Genomic DNA, 22127 nt, shown 5'->3' on the forward strand with positions numbered 1-22127 from the left:
AAGAAAGGTTAATAATAATAATAAGAAGAAGAAAGAGGAAATCGGAAAAGACTGGTTAGAGACCTTCTTCAGTAATTTATTTTTAATCAAGTCAGAGGGCTGCTTCATTATTCCCCCACCCCATTCAGATAATTCCTGAGCAGTAAAAGTTTCATCATCTAGTTATACTAGTTTATCGCACAGGCTTCTGGCACGGTCGGACAATGATCCAAAAGGGGCTAGGAAGGGAACAGAATGAGTGTGGGATGCATTTTACTGCACACAGAAGTCCCTCACTCGTTGCCTTCCCTTCCCTTCCCTTCCCAATCTGTCTCCAGAGGACAGCGATTTTTTAGAACTGTTCTGAAACAGTTCTCAAAATCCGCTCCCTCTGGGACGGACAGGGAACGGACGGGGAACAGAACGCAACGAGTGAGGGACTTCTCTGTGTAGTAAAATGCATTCCCCACTCATTCCAGGCCCCTTCCGTTCAGTTCTCCTTCCGTGTCTCCTTCCGTGGTGCGATAAATTCCATAGAAACTGAATTTATACAGTGCATATGGTACTAGACTGGTTTCCAAAGATTACATGTGTCTGCCTAGGAACCATGATTGTTATCTCTGTCCACTGGACAGAGATGAAGATGCCAACTGCTACAGCTGGTGGTGCCCATGTCAGTGGGATAGTGAATCTGTTCTGGGTATAATTTGACCTTTAAAGCAGACATTAAAACTGTAGAACCTCTTCTGAAGAATAGGGTGCAGTACTTTGGAAAGCTCTTTTAACATTCAGAGAAAAACCTGGACAAAATCTACCGCCCCACTGACATGGAAGTTGCCATCTGTCACTAGCTGGCAGCATAAACATCTCTTTTCATGCTGGTTGGCATTGACCAGTCCCAAAGAAATGGAAAATGCCAAATATGGAAACAGGTTGTGGCATCTGATGTGAAAGTAGGAAAATACCTAGCTTCTTATACAGGCATTGTCTTTTACTTAGTTATCTTTTAATGTAACTCTAACAGGGATAGGAATTCATCCTAGATAATGAGGAAATTGAAATAGTCAAAGAGGTCTCATTCTTTGGATAAAATATGATTGGAAAGGTGACCACAGTCAAGAAATTAGAAGAAGGCTAGAATTGGGAAGGGCAGTTATGAAAGAAATGTACAAGATCCTAAAATGTAACGATCTCTCTCAGAACACCAAAGTGAGGATTGTTCTACAGTAAAAGAGATTCCACCTCAACATTAGGAAGAACTTCTTGACAGAGCTATACAACATTGGAAGTTGCTGCCTCAGAGTGTGGTGGAGATGCCTTCTTTGGTTTTTAAACAGAGACTGGATGGTCATCTGCTGGGAGTGTTTTGAATGCTTATTCCTGCATGGCAGGGGGTTAGACAGGATGGCCCTTGGGGCCTCTTCCAACTCTGTAATTCCCTGATTCAAGCCATTGTATTCCCCATCACAAGGTATGGGTGTGAGAGCTGGACAGTAAAAAAAATGGACAGAAAGAAAATCAAGTCATTTGAGATATGGTACTGAAGAAGAGTACTGAGGATACTGTGGATGGCCAAAAAGACAAATGATCAGATCAAGCCTGAACTCTCCCTGGAAGCCAAGATGACTAGGTTGGGCCTAGTAATTTGACCACATCATGAGAAGTCATGAATAAATGGGAAAGACAATTATGCTAGGAAAGGTGGAGGGCAGTAAGCAAATAGGGAGATTTCATACCAGATGAATAGACTCAATCAATAGAGGCCACAGGCCTGAGCATGCAAGACCTGAGCAAAGCAGTGGAGGACAGGGGGTCTTGGAGATGTCTCATCCACAGGATCGCCATGGGTCAAGGCTGACTCCAGGGCAGTTAGGGACAATAATTCCTTTCTCTAGCTTGTCCATTCACCTTGGTTATAATCATGCCACAAATTATGTTTCTAATATCCATCACTGCCCTCTAGAGGCACAACAGACTACATGAGAGTTAGGGAAAGGGCTTTTGAGATTCAGGAGTGATTTATTCATCACTGCCTCCAAGCAATAAATATATTCTCAGAATCAATTGTTCTGCCTATTCTAGGAGTATCCAGGTTTCTTCACACTTTCAAGATTTTGGCTGGGAGATGTAGGTGATATAGGACGAATTTTTATTGCAGTTGACACCTTTCTGCTTTTTGGAGTCTATAACCACCTCTCTATTTTCATAACAGTGTTGTTAAAAAAGACAACAGAGCCATCTGTTTAATCCCATAACCAACTTTTTTCCAAAGGCAAGTCCAGCCATCAGGCCAAATTACGTTATGCTTTTCCTTGCAGTTTCCTGCAGCTTTTCTGGGGTTGAGAACACTGGGGACATTTTAAGTAAAACTCCTGAAAAATTCAACATTTTATAAATGGCTGTGCTTATGCTGATCCCATAATTAATAACCATCCCAAAGCTATGGCAGTGGGTACTGCCTTGCATGTGTTCCCTGCCTGCTGAAAAAGCAACCTGTTCCAGATGGTAGTGCATGCATTTCTTGATGACGTGGTGCTCCTTTTCAGACCCGCATTGCCAATATGGGGACAGTGTCATTTTCTCTCCAATTTATTTCGCAAAGAACACACTGTTCATTTAATTTGCAAGAGGTTCAAAGCTATAATAGTGCCAGTGAAGGAAAGCAATTCCAGCAAAACGGCTTGAAGACTGTAAAAGTTTATTACTGTACTGTACATGAACTAGGTGACAAGCAAAACAAGAGTCAGCTGCTTAAGCAGTATTCTGAACTGCCTAGCCCTTCATCCTCTTTCCAGGTAAAGGGGACAGAGCAGAGTAAAAAAAAGAGAGGTTGCCTCCAGTAAAACTTGAATTCATACAAAATATGCATCTTAAGCACAGCTTCTCTCATGCAATGTTTTGCATTATGAAGTAAAATCTGTGCCCCCAGATAACATACCCATATTAGGCATGTTGCTGGAGGTTGCTCATGTAAAAGAAAATCCTGATGCAACCATGCTAAAGCCATGTTCAGCTATATTGTGCTCACTGGTGTTAACTACTGAGTAGATCCTCAACATTTTCCTCAGGCCACAATGACTGAAGAGCAGCAGGAGAGCACCAGGAGAGCACCAGGCTGGGCTAGGGTGATTTAAATCATAAAGATATTGATGCAACAAGAGTTGTTATTGCTTCAGCTCCAACTTATGGAGACCCTATACTAGAGTTTTCTCAGCAAGGTTTATCCAGAAGAGTTTTATCCTTGCCTTCCTGTTAACTGAGAAAGTGTAATTTGCCCAAGGTCACATTATGGGTTTCCATGGCTGAGCAGCATTTGAACCTGATCTCCCAGAGTCCTAGTCCAAACCATTATGCTGCACTAACCATTAACAAGCATTTTAAACAACTTAAAATGTCATACAGTGTATATAGGTAACATGGCTACCAAACACACATGGTACACAGTGTCTCTTTGTTCTGAAATCATACAGAAAATGTTTCACCTACAGTATTATTTTTTCTTGATTTCATAATTGATGTGGTTAGTTTTAGAATATAGGTTTTCATGTTGTAAGGATGGACTTTATGTAGCTTATATACTGTTTATGCACAGTACATATGTTTTTAAAAAATACTCTCCTCTTCCCATGCTTTACGCAAAGCTTTGATATAACAACTCAGAAAATCCTGAAGCCAACATCTATATTATCATGTAAAGCACAACTCTGAGCTATACTACCTTATTGCCATTTTTAATTATGGAAATGCAAAACTTCCAACTCTGTAGGTCTACTTACATTTTCAGGCGGGAAGAAATATACCCCTGCTCAGATGCAATGTGTGTAAACTGTGTGGTTTTTTCCCATCAGGCAAATGTCTTCCCTTTGAATAGCCAGAGTCCCTCCTTACTTTTTCAGGTTACCTTTCACTGTCTGAAAAAATGCAGTATTCAAAATCTTCATCTAAAATCTTTATTGAGTCTAGTCAAAGGCTTTCATGGCCGGCATCCATAGGTTTTGGTGGGTTTTTCGGGCTATGTGGCCATGTTCTAGCAGAGTTTCTTTCTGACGTTTCGCCAGCATCTGTGGCTGGCATCTTCAGAGAAAGATCTTCATTCTCTGAAGATGCCAGCCACAGATGCTGGCGAAACGTCAGAAAGAAACTCTGCTAGAACATGGCCACATAGCCCGAAAAACCCACAAAAAAACTTTATTGAGTCACTTGCATCATCAACAAAGTTTCCCTTGATATTTTGGTTGGAAAATGGTTAAATGTGAACTAGATGATAATACAACCAGGAAGATTCATAGCTAATATAAAACCATATCAAAGAATGATCGTCACAGTTTCCTCATCACAACTGACAGAAGATCTTGAATCAGTTGCTTCTAGGTTATGTCCTTGGCACAGCCTGGAAAAGTTATATTTTAGGGACCAAAACTCCCAGGGATCATGCTGGTTGAGGGATTCTGGTGAGTTGTGATCTAAAAAAATAACTTTTCCCAAGCTCAGGTCCCACATCTAAGCCCCTTGGACATTTTAATCAATTGCTAGGATAATAAGGCCGAACAAGCACAAAGATAATCACACCAAAGATGACAGGAATAAAATTCAAAACAACCTTGGTAGAATGGAAAAGTTGTCCAAAGCCAATAAAATGAAATTCAACAAAGATAGTTTAATTATAAAGTGGGCAATATATAAATAATCAAATTCACATGTATAGAATGGAGGACATTGCAGGAGTACTCAGGATTGTAGCAAATCACAAGATGAATGTGAGTCAGTGGTATGAGGAAGCTGCAAAAAAGACTAATGCAATTTCAGACCACAGTAACAGAACCCTAATTTTCTGATCATTATAAGTAAGAAGTCTATTTTATTTTACATTATTTATTTATTGAACTGAATTAGTCCACATCTGGTATAGTGTGCTTTGTTACTGCACTTTAAAAAGGACGCAGACAAGCCGGAAGGAAGCCCAACAAAGGTGGTCAAGAAGATGGAAAACAAGTCCAGTGGGAACTGGTTGAAGGAATTGTACATATTTAGCCTGGTGAAGAAAAGACTGGAAGGAGATATGATAGCACTCTTCAAATATCTGAAAGAACAGGGTGAGACTTGTTCTCAGCTGCCCCAGAGCACAGGACTAAATATAAAGAGAGAAAATCTCACTTGAACATCAGGAAAAACAAGATGAACAGTTTGACAAAGGAACCAGAGTTACATTTTGGACTACAACTCCCAGGATCCAGCTAATTCAACCCTCTGGGGGACTGGGAATTTTAGTCAAGAGAAAGTCCCAATTACCAAGCTTTGAAACAAATCAGTTACTAGAGTTGATGGGCTCTCCTTCCCTAGAAGCAAGGAGGGACCAGAAAGTCATCTGTTAAGAGATGCTCTAGCTCTGGATTCTCTACATGGATTGTGTGGCCTTCAAAATCACTCCTTAGACTCTGTGTTTTCCCAAAATGAAAGCTACAAAATAGGAGGGCTGCTTTAATACTTAGTTTCAGATCCCGTGGTGTGGGGAATGTTAAACCCCAGTCCCGCTCTATGCAGCGACAGAGAAAATTACAGAGAGAGCTCACACAAAGAGAGACGAGAAGCAGAAGTTCTTCAAACCCCCATCCCAAAATAATAATGCTCCTGTCCCACACAGGCCTGGCCTCTTTCCACTAAGGCTGTGGCTCCAGTGGCTTTGCCAGGAGAACTGCTGACTTGGGGAATACCCAGTCAAATACTTCTAAAAAAGACTTCTCTGAAAGGAAGGCCCGGTTAGAGTCGCAGAGCCTGCATGCAGGAGATGGAGCACTGCTGTTTCCACCTCTTCCTTCAAGTAAGGAAAGCTAATGGTGGGAGGGACATCACCTGCTCCTCTTCCTACCATCACCGCTACAACATGAAGGCCATTCACTCCTTTGGGAGTCCTACATCAACAGACATGTAACTTGGGCTTCTCAAACCAGGCAAACCCACAGAATCCAAGTGTCTAACTCATCTGGCAATAAGACACTGATATTTGGCTTTCTAGGAGTGCTGTCCCAACCCATTTTGTTGCCTTGGGTAGAACAGGAAAAGGTACTCATCCCATCGAGACACAACCCACCTAAACAGTACCTGAATGGTTATTTTGGCCCATGAGGCAACAAATCCCACAAGTGTCACTTTCCTTCTCTGGCAAAACAAATACATCAACAACAAAGTAAAACAAAACATAATTTCATGACACCAGGCTATCTGTTGCCTGTGGTGGCTCCTTCACTCTGCCTGCCCTTCACTCTGTCTAGTCCTCATTCCCTAGTTTTGCTTTTCCTCCTCAAAGGTCAAGAAGGTTTTGTTTCCTTTTCAGAGTATGGGTGCTCCTCTTAATCCCTGGGATGCCATCATGGTGTAGTGGTTTGAGTGTTGGACTACGTCTCTGGAGATCAGGTTTCGATTCCCATCTCAAATATTAAAAACCTACTGGCGAGTTTATCACCCGGGAGGAATCCTGTGCAAAAATGGGATTTAAAGTGAAAAAACCCCCTGCAAAAGCAAATTTATTATCAGATGACGTCCGGGTTAACCCAACATTAACCCAGACAGAAAGTAGAAAAGACATGCAGAAGTGGAACTGATTTTCAGATGACGTCATTGTTAAGGTGCATTAACGCAACATTAACCCGGCTAGAAGGTTGACAAAATGCTATTATTTTTACTTCTGGAAAAATCTCGAAGGTAAAAAGAATTGCGTTTTGTTGACTTTCTAGCCGGTTTAATGTTGCGTTAACCCGGTGTGTCTGAAAATCAATTACACTTTTGTGCGTCTTCTTAGTGGGGTTGGGGTTTTAAATCCTGTTTTAAATCCTGTTTCTGCACGGGATCCCTCCTGTGTGATAAACACCTAGGGCAAGTCGCACACTCTCAGCCTCAGGGAATGGCACTAGCAAACCCCCTCTGAAGGTACCTGCCAAGAAAATCCGATGATAGGTGTGCCTTAGGGTCGCCATAAGTCAAAAATGACTTGGAGGCACACAACAGCAACAACAAAATTCCTGTCCCAATTCCTCAACACCTTAAAGTGATAGAGGTTGGGACTTTCTGTGTTTGGGGATGAAGGCCACTTTGTGTGTTGGGAAGGAGAGGGCTGAAGGCCGAGGGCCCTTAAACTCTTTCCCAGTTTTGAATCTTGCTCTCTCACAAGTACTCTACCTGTGCCAGGTGGGCACCTTGAGGAAATTCCTCTGGATGGATTCTCAGGGTTACTGAGAGTGATAAGGAGCCTCTTTATGGCACACTTTCCCCCTCCATCCTATCCTTTCCATGGAGGGTGGGGAGGTGGGGAACAGACAGGGTGGCTCTAGCCACATCCTGAGGGGAGATTTTGGAGGTGAATTAAGGGCACTTGTCAAGAGAAGAAGCCATGCCAAAACAAGACGGTTACTGTAGCAAACCAGTGTTTCAGAGGGCATGGGTATTGACTTGGGGGGGGGGGGCTGAAAGGTTCCCTTCTCTCCCTGAGAGCCCCCTGGCTCTCCCATGAAGAGACCATGTGCCCAAGTCTCCTCAGTCAAGAAAGGGCAGTCCTGAGGCCAGAGCTGGAAGCCCACCTCACCCACAGCCCTGGCCTCCTCTCTGCTTTCTAACTTTCTTCCTTGCTTTTCTCTCCCCTTCCCTTGTGGAAGGCCACTGCTCTTGTGTGCCTTCAGGTCCTTCTCAGCTTATGGCGACCATGGGATTTTCTTGGCAAGGTTTGTTCAGAGGAGGTTTGCCCTTGCTTGCCTCTGAAGCTGAGAGAGTGTGACCTGCCTAAGTGGTTGTCATGGCCGAGCTGGGGATCGAACCCTGGTCTCCAGAGTTGTAGTCTGACACTCAAACCACTCTGCCACCCGTATCCTTACCAAGGATACTGGTAACCCTGGGCAAGTCACACTCTCTCAGCCTCAGGGAAAGGCAAGGACACTTCTGAACAAAGCTGGACATGGAAGCTCCACAATGCTTTTGCCTTAGGGTCGACTTCAAGGCACACAACACACACCCAAAGTCTCACTACTGATAACTAATGGGCAACAGCCAATAACCATTCCCTAATTTCATAGAATCCTAGAGCTGGAAGAGACCCCAAGGGCCACCCAATCCAACCCCATTCTGCCATGCAGGAAGTCACAATCAAAGCACGCCTGACAGATGGCCATCTAGCTCTGTTTAAACATCTCCAAGGAAGAAGTCTCCACTCCACTGTCAAACAGCCCTTACTGTCTGGATGGAAGTTCCTCCGAATGCTGAGGTGGAATCTCTTTTCCTGAAGCTTGCATCCAGTGTTCCAGGTCCTGTTCTCTGGAGCAGCAGAAAACAAGCTTGCTCCCTCCTCAATATGACACCCCTTCAAATATTTAAACAGGGCTATAATCTCAGCCCCTAACCTTCTCTTCTCCTGGACTGGCAAAGGGGGCTGAGCAGAGCCAAGGAGGACAAGGCACCCTCAAACGGAGGGGCTTCCAGAGGAAACGGGACCAAAGAGGAAAAGGGAAAGCTCAAAGGCACCCCTCCAAAGTCACCCAGGGCTTCTCAGGTGCTGCTCCAAAGGGGAGGGCGTCGTGGACCTTCCTCCTGGGGCCCAGAGGCTGGGATGGAGGAGGCGCACCCACCTGCCTCCCAGCTTCTTCTCTCGGGGGCCACTTGCCAGGCGCCAAAGGGCCCAGGGGTCCCAGCAAGCCCAGAGCCCCGCGGCGGCTGCTGCTGCTGCTGGTGCTGCTTGTGCTGCTTGTGCTGCTGGTTGCTTGGACTACTAGGCAGAAGGGCTGGCCCCTCTCTCGCTCTCTCACTGGCTCCAAAGGAGGAGGAGGAGGTCCCCGCAGAGGAGAAGGGCAGCAGCGGAGGAAGGGAGCAGGAGGAGGAGGAGGAGGGAGAGGCGGCGGCGGCAGAGGCAGCAGGGGCCCCAGCCAGCAGCGCCCAGCCCTGGGTCCTGGAGGGAGAGGGAGGAGGAGGAGGAGGCCCTGGCCCAAGGAAAGCCCCAGGAACAGACGACACTCAGGCTTCTTCTCAGGCATCATGCCCAAATGGAGGACGCCGGGGCAGGAGGATGGAGGACAGCAGCCGATAGACTCTAAAGACACTCCCAGAAATACAGAGTCCTGCTCCTTAGTCAGCCTCAAAAGGGAGGACGAGGGAGGACAGGACCCGATCAAAGCTCCCGACACTCCTAGAAAGAGAGGGTCCCCTTCTTCAGAGTCCTCAGCCTCAAAAGGAGAACGGGGAAGGAAACAGGGAGGACACTGGAGCCAATGAAATCTAAAACCAAAAACTCTCCTGCTATAGAAATATGGGTTCATGCTTGTGAGCGATGCCCAGAATGGAGGACGGGGAAGAAAAAGGGAGGACGTGGCCACATAAAAGCTTGAGACACTGACAGAAATGTAAGAATGACATTTCAACCTTCTGCCTGGGAGGGAGTCCAAAATGTCCTCCATTCTCAGCGTGAATTTTGATTTCTAGGAGTGTTTGGAGCTTTTCTTGGGCCCTGTCCTCCATTTTTCCTCGAATGTCCTCCATTTTGTGGTGCCTTGACCTCCTTTGCAGTTAGGGCACCTGTTCACCCTGCTGTGGTGGGACCAAGGCCCCCGCTGTCCTGCGGAAGGGACACAAGCATTCACCTTTGGGTCCCCTTTCTGTTTCTAGTATATATTTATAGACACACACACAGACACAAATGTAAAGAGCCATTCAAAGACATAGGACTTGATCACATGGGGAAACTGGGGGATTTAAACAGCCATTATCCTGTGAAAATGGCACAATCGCAAATAACATTTTCATACAGATCACGATTAAAGAGCCATTATCCTGGGAATAAACAGGCAATAAACAGCAACAAATCATTGACAGGATTTCCTTGTGAATGATTTGTTGCAGTTTATTGCCTCTTTAGTCCCAGGATATTGGCAGTTTAATCGCAACGTCGTGTGAAAATGTTAATCACAATTACACCATTTTCACAGGATAATCAATGTTTAAACACCCGATTTTCCCCGTGTGATAAAGTCCATCGGCTGTGTTCATCTGGAGAATCAGGATGCCAAGGGACCTTGCAGCACCTTTGAGACTAACTGATATGACTGAAAAGTATGGCATCGCCCCCAAATCCACAAAACACTGCTCTATCTTTATTGGGCCAACCAAAATGCGCATTATACCTATGGCGAGCTTTCAAAGCACTGCTGGCTTCTTCATCAGGCAAAGGTGTTAAAAATCATACAGGAGAAAGAAAGAAGGGAAGAAAGAAAGAAAGAAGAAAGAAAGAGTTGACAGTATTAGTCATATGTATCTGGTCAAGATGTCAGCCAACACAGCTCCCCCTGGATATGTTTTCTCAAAGGATAGAAGTTGGTAGTCTTTCTAGACTTGAGCCTAGTTCCTCCGCTCCTGACTTGTCTCTTTCAGTTAGTCTCAAAGGTGCTGCAAGGTCCCTTGGCATACCTTCCATTGAGTCAGTAGCCTCTTCTCTGTCAGACACAACAAACTACAAATCTCAGAATTCCTTAGCCTTGAGCCATGGCAGTTAAAGTAGTGTCAAACTGCATGATTTCTCCAGTACAGATGCAGCCATAGAGTAAGAGACCCAGAACAAGACATGGGGAGAATAAGAGCCTGCTGGGTCTAACCTAAGGCCTGTCTAATCCAGCTTTCTGATCCCAGAGAAAGGTCTACCTTTCATGCTGGCAATAGTTATCTCTTTTCGATGTGACACACACTGGCACATGGAATTTTTTTTTTCCAGAAGATCCCACATTGCCCTTGTTCCACATTGCCCTTGTGAACACAGAGCCTTTGAAGAGAGATATAGAGTTGTCATGACTATGGGAGTTAAATATTTTGTCTAAGTATGTGTCTGGTATTGTAAATCAGAGGAAGGTTTGCCTTGTTGCTTGCATTGTGGAGAAAAGAAGCCCAGATTATCTAAGAAATGCTGAGCTTCTCCTGATGCTTCTCCCTTTTGTGCCACCAGCTTCCAAGATCTGTTTGGAGAGAACCTGGGAGAGGGCCTTCTCAATGGCAGCTCCCAAATTATGGAATTCACTTTGGAGGGAGCCTAAACTAGACCTCTGCTTGTTGTCCCTCTCCCAGCAAACAATGACCTTGCTATTTTGTCAGGCTTTGGCCAGTGCTTGCCTGATACAGAGAATGTTTTTAAATAGGATTGATGGATTTCTTAATGTTTATATTTTATTTATTATTGTTACTGAAGAATTTTAAACTATTTTAGCTAAATGTATTTTAATATGATGCCCAGATTAATTTCTGTTTTCAATGTGGAATTTATTTTATTGATGTTTTACAGTTTTGTTGTGTGCTTTCGGGTGACTTCCAAGTCATGACTATCCTAATCTTGAGCTTTTCTTGGCAAGATTTGTTCAGAGGTTGTTTGCCATAGCCTTCCTCTAGGCTGAGAGAGTGTGACTTGCCCAAGGACACCAGTGGGTTTGCATAGTGAGTGGGAGTTCAACCCTTGGTCTCTTAGAGTCCTAGTCCAACACTAAAACCACTACACTGCTGATACTGTGTGTGTGTGTGTGTGTTGCAAGGCACTTTGGATCTCAGTTAAAGGATACAAATCTAATAAATGCATAATCATTTCCTGTATTGTTATGTATTTTATATGTATTATCCTACTAGAGAGGCAGGCTAGCTCCAACAGGCCTCCCTGGAAGATGATTAACCATCCATTAAGAAGCCAAGCCCTCCCTCCAGTCCATCTCCCCTGATCCAGGCCTTGGAGGTAGAGAAGAACTGCAGGCCCTCATCCCCTTCCCCACCACCACTCCCTTCTCCTTCTGTGTCGTGTCTTTCTAGATTGTAAGCACGAGGGTAGGGAACCGTCCAGTTAAAAAGATTGTATGTACAGTGCTGTGTAAATTTACAGCACTTTATAAATAAAGGTTAATAATAATAATAATAATAATAATAATGACAAATAGCTTTTCCAGAGCTTGGAAAAATTACTTTTTGAATGATGCCTCACAAATCCTGTACCTGAAGCTAGTTTATACACACAGAGAACCCCCCGTAAGTACATTCCTCTCCTTTCTCTCCCACCCTGGTCTTACTTTCCAGTGATGGTGGTGGGGCTGGGGAGAGGATGCACCCACCCACTGTGTTTTACTCCCAGAGAATGGCCTCCTTTTGCTAAAGCTCTATGACCCCAGTATTTGCTATTTCCATTGTCCATTCTTGGGCCTCCTTTGCAAGAGCAATTGGGGGTGGAACAGGCGCAGGGCCCCTCTGACCTTGCATTCTGCTAACAGAGGCTCAGTCTTTGGCACAGGGTTCTGGGAAAGTTCATGGCTGCTAATGCAGCCTGTTCTTACTGTAAGGCATTCTCTCAGCCTCCCACTCTTGGACACGGGCCTTTGCTTATATGTTCTCCCTCCCCCACATCCCCATTCCATCCCATCTCATCCCATCCCATCCCAACATCTTGTAGAACAGGTTATTGGCCAGTAAGCCTTCTGGGTGCTGTTGTTAATTCAGGTTTCTCCTAGCTGAGGTGATCAACAGGGCGATAGTCTGTTTACTGCTTCTTAGGAAGCTCAGCTGTAATTCTGTGGCATCTATGTCTGCCTCTCTTCCTCTTCCCTGTATATAGGCCACCCCTTTTGCTATATACTTATAAAAAACAAAGATAACTACAGTTCTCCAAGGTGGTGGTGGGGAGAAGGAATCTAAAACTCCATAGCTGGACAACACCGTGTGTGTGTGTGTGTGTGTGTGTGTGTGTGTGTGCGCTTTCAGGTTGCCTTGACTTACAGTGACCCCATTAATTTCATAGGGTTTTCTTAGGCAAGGAATACACATATGTGGTTTTACCAGTTCCATCCTCTGAAATATAGCCTAAAGCACCTGATATTTGCTGGTATTCTCCCATCCAAGTACAAACCAGATACCCTGCTTAGCTTCCAAGATCAGACAGGATTTGGTACCTTTAGGGTATTTAAGCTGGGCAACATCTTTATTAGAATTAAAATAACACAAAAGGGTAGATGAGCTTTAGAGTTATTTTATATACTTTTTTCCAGCTGGAAATAGACAAGGGTTGGTGGCCTGAAAGAGAGTGTTGTCCACATGAGCTGAAAGAAACAGCCTTGCCTCATTTTGGAACTCACCTGTTTAGACAATGCACATGGCCGAAATGGGAAGGAAACAAAGGGAAGTACCATTTCTCCAAAGCTAGTTCTCTGTACATTTCTTGAACAGAATGTTGCATGCATATTGTTGTGTCCTTGCTTGCTTGCTTGTCCTGGATGTTCCAGGATGTGTGTGGGATGAAATTATTTTGGCAAGATGAGAATGGCTGCTGATATGTCCCGCTCCTGTGCAAAAACATCCAGCAAACTGATCCCAAGAGCTTTTCTGTCAAAGGGATAGTCTCTACTATGATTTTAAAACGTTTCACTGTCTCTTGTGGTCCTGAATCCACATGCCTGATGAATTCACAGACACGGGCCTAAATCCTCCTTGATTGGATGGTTCTTCTCTAGCTGGATGCTAGCTTTGATGTATTATCTAATGGGACAAAAATGAAGATCATACTACTACTACAACTCAAGTGCTATCAACTATTTAGGTGTCTGTCAAACAACCACTTTGGCATTCTGTAATTTTTACACAAGAATGCTGTTATGAATAAATTTGTACAGAGTTGGATATCACAGTAAAATATTGCAACACTATTATTCTACTTTAACCGCTATGACTGCCTCCTGTAAAATGGGGGACATTCTCAGCCAGAGAGCCCTTCAGCCTCACTAAGCTACAAACCCCACATTTCCACAGGAGGCAGCCATAGCCATTAAAATAGAATAATAGCACTATGACAGTGTGGTGTGATACCAACCTAAACTTGATATTTATGAGTAAGTGGATAACTCTTTACATTTTTCTGCAGGTTTGGGAATATCTGGCAATTATAAAAAATGCTTGATCCATTTTAAATATTGCAGTGCTATCACTCCAGCTTTTCTTTCATTGAAACCATAAATGACATCATCAGCATCAATCCAGGAATGCTGAATACATTTCCTATTAGTAACAAAAGCTAGCCAAGTTATTTTGGTAAAATTGCACATGTGTTTCTGTCCATCCCTAGTAGTAAAAATGCAATAATAATTAAGTAAATAAAAAGTTGCTGCACTTTCATGACACCTACAATCCAATGCCTGAAAAGGCTGCCTCACACTTTGCCAAATGGTAGGGTCAGCCCTACACATGTTCAGTCTTTCTGCCTTCTCAAAGCAAGATTTAGAAAAACAAGTGGAGAAAAATGCTTCTGAGAATACATTGAGATAAGTAATGATTACATATCAAAAATTATACAAGCTTTGCCTTACCACACCCTGACAGCTCCCTTGTTTAAAAACAGAGAGAAAGACTGAGCTTTGAAATTTCTATGACTCACTGAAGATAGTCAGCTCTCCACTTTCCTCAGCTGAGTAAGAAAACAAAATACATGAAAACCATGCAAACTGCACATGCTTCTTGTTGTGTACATGTGCACTGCATATGTCCTGAAAAAGGGGAACCAATTGTGGTTTTTCAGTAAAACAGGCACATCTGCAATTACTATGTGATTCCGTATGTCATATTGACTACTTTTTTCTCCATTGAAGCATCCTCTGTGTATAATGTGTTAACGTCACATGGGGTCCTAAGACTGCTTGGCTACCACACACATGCAGGCATTCTATTTATATTCTGTAGTTAAAGCTGCATATCAAATTGTTTTGTACATGTAAGTGGCTAACTAGAGACTATTAACGGGATAGTAGGTTTTCAAAAAATAGGTGTCATTGTCTGTTATACCATTAAAAGGGGGAAAGGAAGGGAAAGTAATTTAGCAGCACTTTAACACTAAATGATCTCAGCATGAACTTTTGTGGATTTAAATTCACTCCTTTAGGTGCACTGATGGAGTGATATTAAAACTTCAGATATTTAAGCAGAGGTGTATAGCTGATGTGGCAATTGATGTAAATCTATATATTAATATACATAGTGTGCCACAACATAACAAAATAACTTGTAAGAAATAACATGTACAATGAGTGAGAATCCTGCAGTCTTTCAGATGCTGTTGCCTGCAATTGCCATCATTTCTTGTCATTGGATATAATGACTTGAGCTGATGAGTCATGTAGTTCAACAATATCTGGAACGCTGTATTATTCCCATCCCTCCTGTATAGTAATCACTTCCTTTAATAGTGAACTTAGGGGTTGAGGGAAAACAGAAATGATGCCAGAATGGGCAACTAGGAAATCAAGGGGAAGCATTACCATTTGTTGGAGAATGTCAGGGGTGCCAGATTAGATTTTTTAAATTAAAAATGTGGATGTGGTTCTAGCTGTTAACTGCCTCCTTGCTGACTTTGGCTTATGCTAACTGTATAAATAAGAGACCTCCAAGGCACGCTATTAACATCAGCCCTGCTAAGGCCTTACAGACTCAGGCTGTGGCTTCCCTGATTCAGTCTACTCATCTGTAGTGTGGTCTTCCCCTCTTTCTACTTCCTTCCAACTTATTATCTTTTCTAGTGAGTGCTATCCTATAACATGGCCAACATATACCAGTCTCAAGCCATTATCATACATGGCTTTTAAACTGCGATTTCCCTGGAAAGCAAGCAGCATCAGCAATGTTGATTGTACAATGCCACTCCCCACCTATAGCTGCTACAGAGTTAGAATCATAGAGTTGGAAGAGACCACAAGGGTCATCCAGTCTAACACCCTGCCATGCAGAAACTCTCAATCAAAGTATTCCCGACAGATGGCCATCCAGTCTCTGTATAAAAACCTCCAAAGGAGTTAAGGGAGAAAATGGGAAGGGAGTGCAATGAAGGCAGCAGCCCCAGTTGCACAAATGAAAAACAATGCAATGATGGCTGCTATAAAACCAGTATGCTGCCATTTTAATTTTTTGGCAAGAAAGTGGCTGGTGTGATAAAGCCTATTGAGTCATCTTTGCTTCTTGGGAAAATTCAGGACTGATTTGTTCTGGGACCCATTTCTTTGTCTTTTTAGGAGTCCACAGTATCAGTAGAAATTTTCCCCAGCACCACATCTCAAGTAAGTTGATTTTCTTCCTCTGAACTTACTTCACTATCCAGCTTTCACACCCATACATACTGGGAATACTATAGCATGGGTCATCCTGATCTTAGTATTCGATTATGTATCTTTACACTTCAGGATGTTGTCTAATTCTTTCACAGCTGACCTTCCAAGTCCTAGTCTTCTTCTGATTTCTTGACTGCAGTCTCCATTCTGATTAATGGTTGAGCCAAGGTATGAAAAATCTTCAACTATTGCAATGTCTTCATTATCTACTTTAAAGTCAGGTAAATAATCTGTGGTCATTTTTTGTTTTCTTAATGGATGTGGTGCATATAGCCAAAGCCCAACACAAATGATGAGTGTTGACTACCAGCAAGTAATAAGAAATAGAAAGGGATGGAGGCAAGAACAGAATGACCTGCTAGAGGGAAACATGGCCAAGTGGATCAAAGAATATCTTGCAACATTTTGTTGCAGGTTCTACTCTATCTATGCATCTCAGTGCATCTGGGGAAGTAGACTGTAGTCTACAAAAGCTTATGCTGCCAACTTCTTTCTTTCATTTAGGAGTTTATCACACTGGGGAAAAGGGCAGGAGCATCACGGGATGCTCCCATCGCAAGATTTGGCAAAGATTATCACATGACATTGTGTGACATCGCAAATATCTTACAATTATTCTGTGAATAAAGAGGAATTATAACATTGCTTTTTATTCACGGGAGTCTCAAAGGTGCTACAAGATCATTCTACATACTGATTCTACAGACTAACACAGCTATATCTTTGAATGCTATCATATAAAACAACATTAAAAATTTGTAATGGATTGTCACATAATTTGATCTCATATGCAACCCTGCCCTATGTATGTTTATGCAAACTTATGCCCCACAATTCAGTGAAGTTCACTCCCTAGTGATGTGAAGAGGACCACAATTTTGTTATCAGAAGAAGACTAATGGGCAAGTAATGTGGATCATGAAAGCATGGTGTAATTTCAAAGATACAGAATAAATGTTTTAACTAGAAAATAGCCTGCTTTACCTGTCTTTCATCTATCTGGCTATTCAGCACAATATACATGTAAAGCAGCTCATTTGTACTAGGATGTCTTTCTCCCACCCAATTGTTTGTTAATGCCATTGAGGTTATGACAGATGTTAATGCTTTTTACATTTCCATTCCCTCTTACCTCATTAATTACATCCTCTCCCACAAACTTGTGTATAAATGTCTGCCAGCTGAGGCAAAACCCCATGCTTCTGATAAAGTGTGCTGTAGTCCATAAAAGCTTATGCCAAGAGAAATGTGTTTGCATTTCAGAGTAGATACTGTTGCCTAGATAATGGTAGATACTATATCCTGCTATTTTTGCTGTAGAAATCTAATAAAGCTACCCTCTTGAAAACCTTAAAAGGTATTCCTAGGCGTAAGGAAAAGAATTAAAAGCAAGTGTCAACCTAATGTGGCAAATTGAAGATGCTGTCGGCATTCAAGTTGTTTCCAAGTAATAGTGGCCATAAGGCAAACTATCAAGGATTTCCTTAGCAAGATTTGTTCAGAGGGGGTTTGTCTTTGCCTTCCTCGGAGTCTGAGAGAGTGTGACTTGCCCAAGGTCACCAGCAGGTTTCCATGGCTGAGCAGATTCAGCCCCTGGTTTCCACAGTTGTAATCCGACACTCAAACCACCACATCATGCTGGCTCTCATATGCATTTAAAGTAGTGTTGTTTATTTATTGTTTTTATTTTGTTGAGGTATTTTTATTTCGGGGTGCTTTTTTGCATTTTATTGCATTGCATGTAATTGTATGTAATCCTTTGGAGGACTCAGTTGGTTTGAAAAGCAATACATAAATACTTTTAATAATTAATACTAAATAAATGTCTCCCTCTTATGTTTTTTAAAGGCGCTCAGTAATACTCTATACTCTGTTACATTTGCACAGCAACACATACTCAAGATTAAGAGGACACCTCATAAAATAGCCTCTGCTCAAAAAATGTAAGAATGTTCCAGTTATCAGAGCTGTTAGAGAGGACTACAAGTCTGTATAAGTCTCAGTAAAAGACAAATAAAAACAAGTGCATCTCATATTAAGTAACCAATTAGCATATATTGTAGTCTAAAAAGAGCAAGCTGCTTTCATGGAATTTGGTTCAGATACCTTCATGGAATTTCTGGAATGCTGGGCTGAAAAAATGCATTCTTTTGCAGCTTCTAAATTGTAACATTTAAAGCAAGATTGGAGGCAAGAATTCTTGCAGTCCGTGCCTCTGAATAATTTTGCATATCTGCAGCTTTAGAAGTTGGTAATAGAAATTCTGTTGACACAAGCCTTCACAAGGTCACAGTCCAACTCAGTTAAATGTATTTATGGCCATTGAAATCAATGAGCTTAAAGCATGCTTAATGTTTTGTTGAGCCCTGGCCAATATTTTTAAACTGGCTTCAGTTTACTCTATTTTAAGAATGGGTACCAGACAGACAGCTGGTATTGTATCAAACCAAATAGGTATAATTGAGAGGTATGCTTCAGCACAGTGTATAAATTCAATTAAATTTTAGACAGTGGTGCGTATTCTAAGAAAATGAGTGAACTAAAAAAGTAGCATGCATATTCTAAATTTATAACATGTTAATAATGCACACAAATTATTCAGTGACAAAAGTGGGGGTTCAAAACTATTTCCCTGGACTTGTTGACTTAATTAATACTTTGTATTAGAACCTTGATAAATAGAAAAGGCAGCAGAGAAAACTATGCCACCACAAACATGGACGGAATAAATAACTTTCTTAATTTGTGGCAACACATTGCTCAAACAATCGTCATAAAAGCACATAGGTTATACGACATAACCAACACTGTCACACCAGACACAAAATAAAAGCCAGGTATGTCCTTTCTAATTTACACCTACTTGTTTGGACTGAGGAGGCAGAACAGCGGCATTCACAGGGTGACAAATCTGTGACCCTCCAGATGCTGAAGAACTGCTACTCCCACCATCCTTCAGTACTGGCCAGGCTTGCTATGAATAATGGGAACTGGACTACAACAATCGCTGGGACACTGGTTCCAAGCTGTGCATTCAACTGACACAAAAAGCCGAGAGATAATCATACTTGGCTAGGAGCACAGCTTTCTCACTTAATGGGTGGTGGTAGCAGAATAGTAGTATAAATGCAGGAGACAGCTAATCCTTTATTATTATTATTTATTTCAGAAATCTATCACTGTAAAAAAAAAGGACCACTTCTTTACTAGACAGGAATATAGTGTAGATATAGAATGGTGCACTGGTTAACTATCTGGTTTAGAATGGATCTGCCATTCTCTCTTTCTTAAGCTTATAGGGTTGTTGTGAGGATAAATGGATACATATAAATAGTGTGTGCATGTACACACACACACACACACAGGAACAGCCAGCATTGTGTAATGGTTTGAGCACTGAACTACGAGTCTGGACACCAGAGTTCAATTCTGTGCTTGGCCATGAAAAACCACTGGGCGACCTTGGGCGAATTACACATTCTCAACCCCAGAAAACTCTGTGATAGGGTCATCTTAGGGTAGCCATAAGTTGGAAATGATTTGAAGGCACACAACAATAACAAACAACACAAGAGAAAGAGAGACAGAGAGTAAATAATGGTCATGCAGGCAGGAAAATGGTTGTAAGGGGAAGAAGCCTGCCCAACCACATTGTAAAAACTGGCCAAGAGATGTGAAGATGTTCCTTAGTGATATCACAGCACCTGGAAACAAGCAGCTTTGGCTGATAGGTGGACAATGATCTACATAGGTTCCCCTGAGTTACACTCCTCCTCAGCTGTATCCCAGATGCCTGGCTGGCTCCCAAATAAATGAAAACAAAATTCTTTTGAAGGTTCCAGTTTTCCAATCATGGTTGCCAATAATAGCGAGTTCTATCCAACTTCAAGCAGCTTTGCACTTTCCACCTTTCTGCCTCTTATCAGCAGAGCCACGAAGACAACTGCACAGACAATGACCTTCACTCTGACCTTGATGCACCCTGAATCATGTGCACCTTGGCAGCAGAGGGGCTCCTGTGGCCAGCTAAGCAACTACCCAAGGTGGTCTCTGTCTGTCTGTCTGTCTGTCTGTCTGTCTGTCTGTCTGTCTGTCTGTCTCTCTCTCTCTCTGAATTCGGGGGTTCTCTTAGCTGTTGCAAGTGAAATTGTGGAAATCAGGGAGTGATGGTGATCTCCTGGGATTTTGAGAAGGAAAGTGTCTTACCTCTACAGTATTGATCTGAACCAAGCCATATTTGTTAGAAGTCAGCCATGTGTAATGCTTGTATGCTTCACTTCACACTTTCTGTAACCTTGGTGGTGAAATCATGGAGAAAGAGAGAGGTGAGGGAATGATAGTGACCACTGTATAAATAAATGTAAAATGAAATTTACATTTCCCATTGGCAGAAAAGAAAGCACTAATGTGCCCTTGAGAGTGGAAGCCCCGGCTGGCCAATCTTTTTTCAGGCAGAAGAGGAAAGACAATTCATGAGCTTTACATCTGTTCTGGGGAGAAAGAGGCAGGCCCATTATCTCATCCAGTTGCTGTAGCTTAACTTCTGTTTCCCTCTTGGCAAATGGGAGTGTGTTGCCTGGGAGGCTGCCACTACAAGAAAAACAGGAGCCAGCAATATGGAGGAAAGGCCACAACTTTATTAAGCAACCAGCTAGCAAAGTAGGGTTGGCCCAAAGCATGAGGTCTGGATCTGGATCATCATACAACCCGCTGTTGTATGATGAACCGTAATACCTGGTAACGGCCAGGCTTTGGGATGGCCTAGGGGCTAAGGGAACACCATATATCCATCCATGCAACCATCCGATCGCATGTATAATCAAGCCCCTAGTCACCAGGAGACGCCCTCAGCACTCCCGTGTCCCAAAGGGACTCCTGAACCAGTGCTATGCAGCCCTGGAAACCACGCCCACCAGATCCACGACCTATGCTGCTGCCCCTGAAGTTGTGACATGAAAAACCACGCACCCAAGGGAGAGTGGGTGGGTGAGCCAAGCAGCAGATGGCATCGAGCAGCAGATGGCACCGAGCAGCAATAGCAGTGAGCAGCAAAATGGCTCCAAGCAGGAAACCACGTGGCCTTAAATAAGCCAGTATGTGGGAGGAGCCAGGAGGGAAGTCGCCCCGCTCCCAAGGCCAGTCGACGAATCGGCCGCCCTGGAGGTCCCGGGGAGACCATAGAGAGGGACCCCACGCCTCCCGGAGAGGCCTCGGGAGGTGGATGTCCCTCCCATTTCCACCCTGGCCACCAATCCTAGGCCTGAGCACCCCAGAAAGGCACACTGGGGCGCGACCAAGCCTGTTCGCAGCCTTGAAGTGGCAAAGCTCCTGGTGGCAACACGGCCTGCCCGATGAATCGGGCGGCTGCATTTATGTGTATGTTTATCTGCAGGAAATAAATAAGAGCCTTCCTCACTATACCATTGTATGAACTACATATATTACTAATATATCTATTGGTGATAAGAAAGATTACTGATCATGAGTCTGACGGAAGGGCAAAGCTCAGAAATGTTAGTATTAGTGCCACTGCATTGGTGCCAACTCATTAAAAGAGTTTAGTCGTTGATGTTAAAATGTTAAGAAATGTACTTTCAGCAATTAATTTGTGCAATCATCAAACTTAAAAGTTTCATTTAAAATTACTGGAAAATGTCACTAATGAGTTAACATAAAGATAAACCATTGTAATAACATTGCTTGGTTTTTAATTATTAAAATTAAATGCTTTGCTTGTTTTAAAGAGCTTTTTGTTGTGGCCTTTGGCTAGCACAATAAACAGTGATTAAATAATGTCTGAAATTCTGTACTGCAGTTACAAATTCATATCCTAAAGATACGGACGCATAGCTGCACTATATTCATTAACACTATGTAGTCATGTTTGTGACATTATAGCCACATTTTTAAATGCCTTACTAGTCTTACATTACCAGGCAGCAGTTACACTGCTCCCACCAGCTAGTGACGCTGTGACAATCAGAGTCAGGACTCCTGACACAATTCCTTGTTGCA

The 22127-nt window shown here is 42.9% G+C and overlaps 1 protein-coding gene across 2 annotated transcripts in view; it reads right to left on the reverse strand.

Annotated features, from left to right (window-relative positions):
• Positions 1 to 8661, reverse strand: part of SEMA3B (semaphorin 3B) — a 65026-nt gene extending 56365 nt beyond the window's left edge. Inside the window, exon 1 of one of the 2 annotated variants that reach the window (XM_089525797.1) lies at positions 8589 to 8661. The gene's annotated coding sequence lies outside the window, so the exon portion shown is untranslated. Of the gene's footprint in view, positions 1 to 8196; positions 8272 to 8588 lie in introns of those variants that run through there. The other variant, XM_089525789.1, reaches the window with a different exon arrangement.
• Positions 8662 to 22127: the final 13466 nt, after the last annotated feature.

Source organism: Sceloporus occidentalis, unplaced genomic scaffold, assembly GCF_023333645.1.
Source record: "Sceloporus occidentalis isolate IW3139 unplaced genomic scaffold, rSceOcc1.0.p SCAF_1, whole genome shotgun sequence".
Taxonomy (NCBI): domain Eukaryota; kingdom Metazoa; phylum Chordata; class Lepidosauria; order Squamata; family Phrynosomatidae; genus Sceloporus; species Sceloporus occidentalis.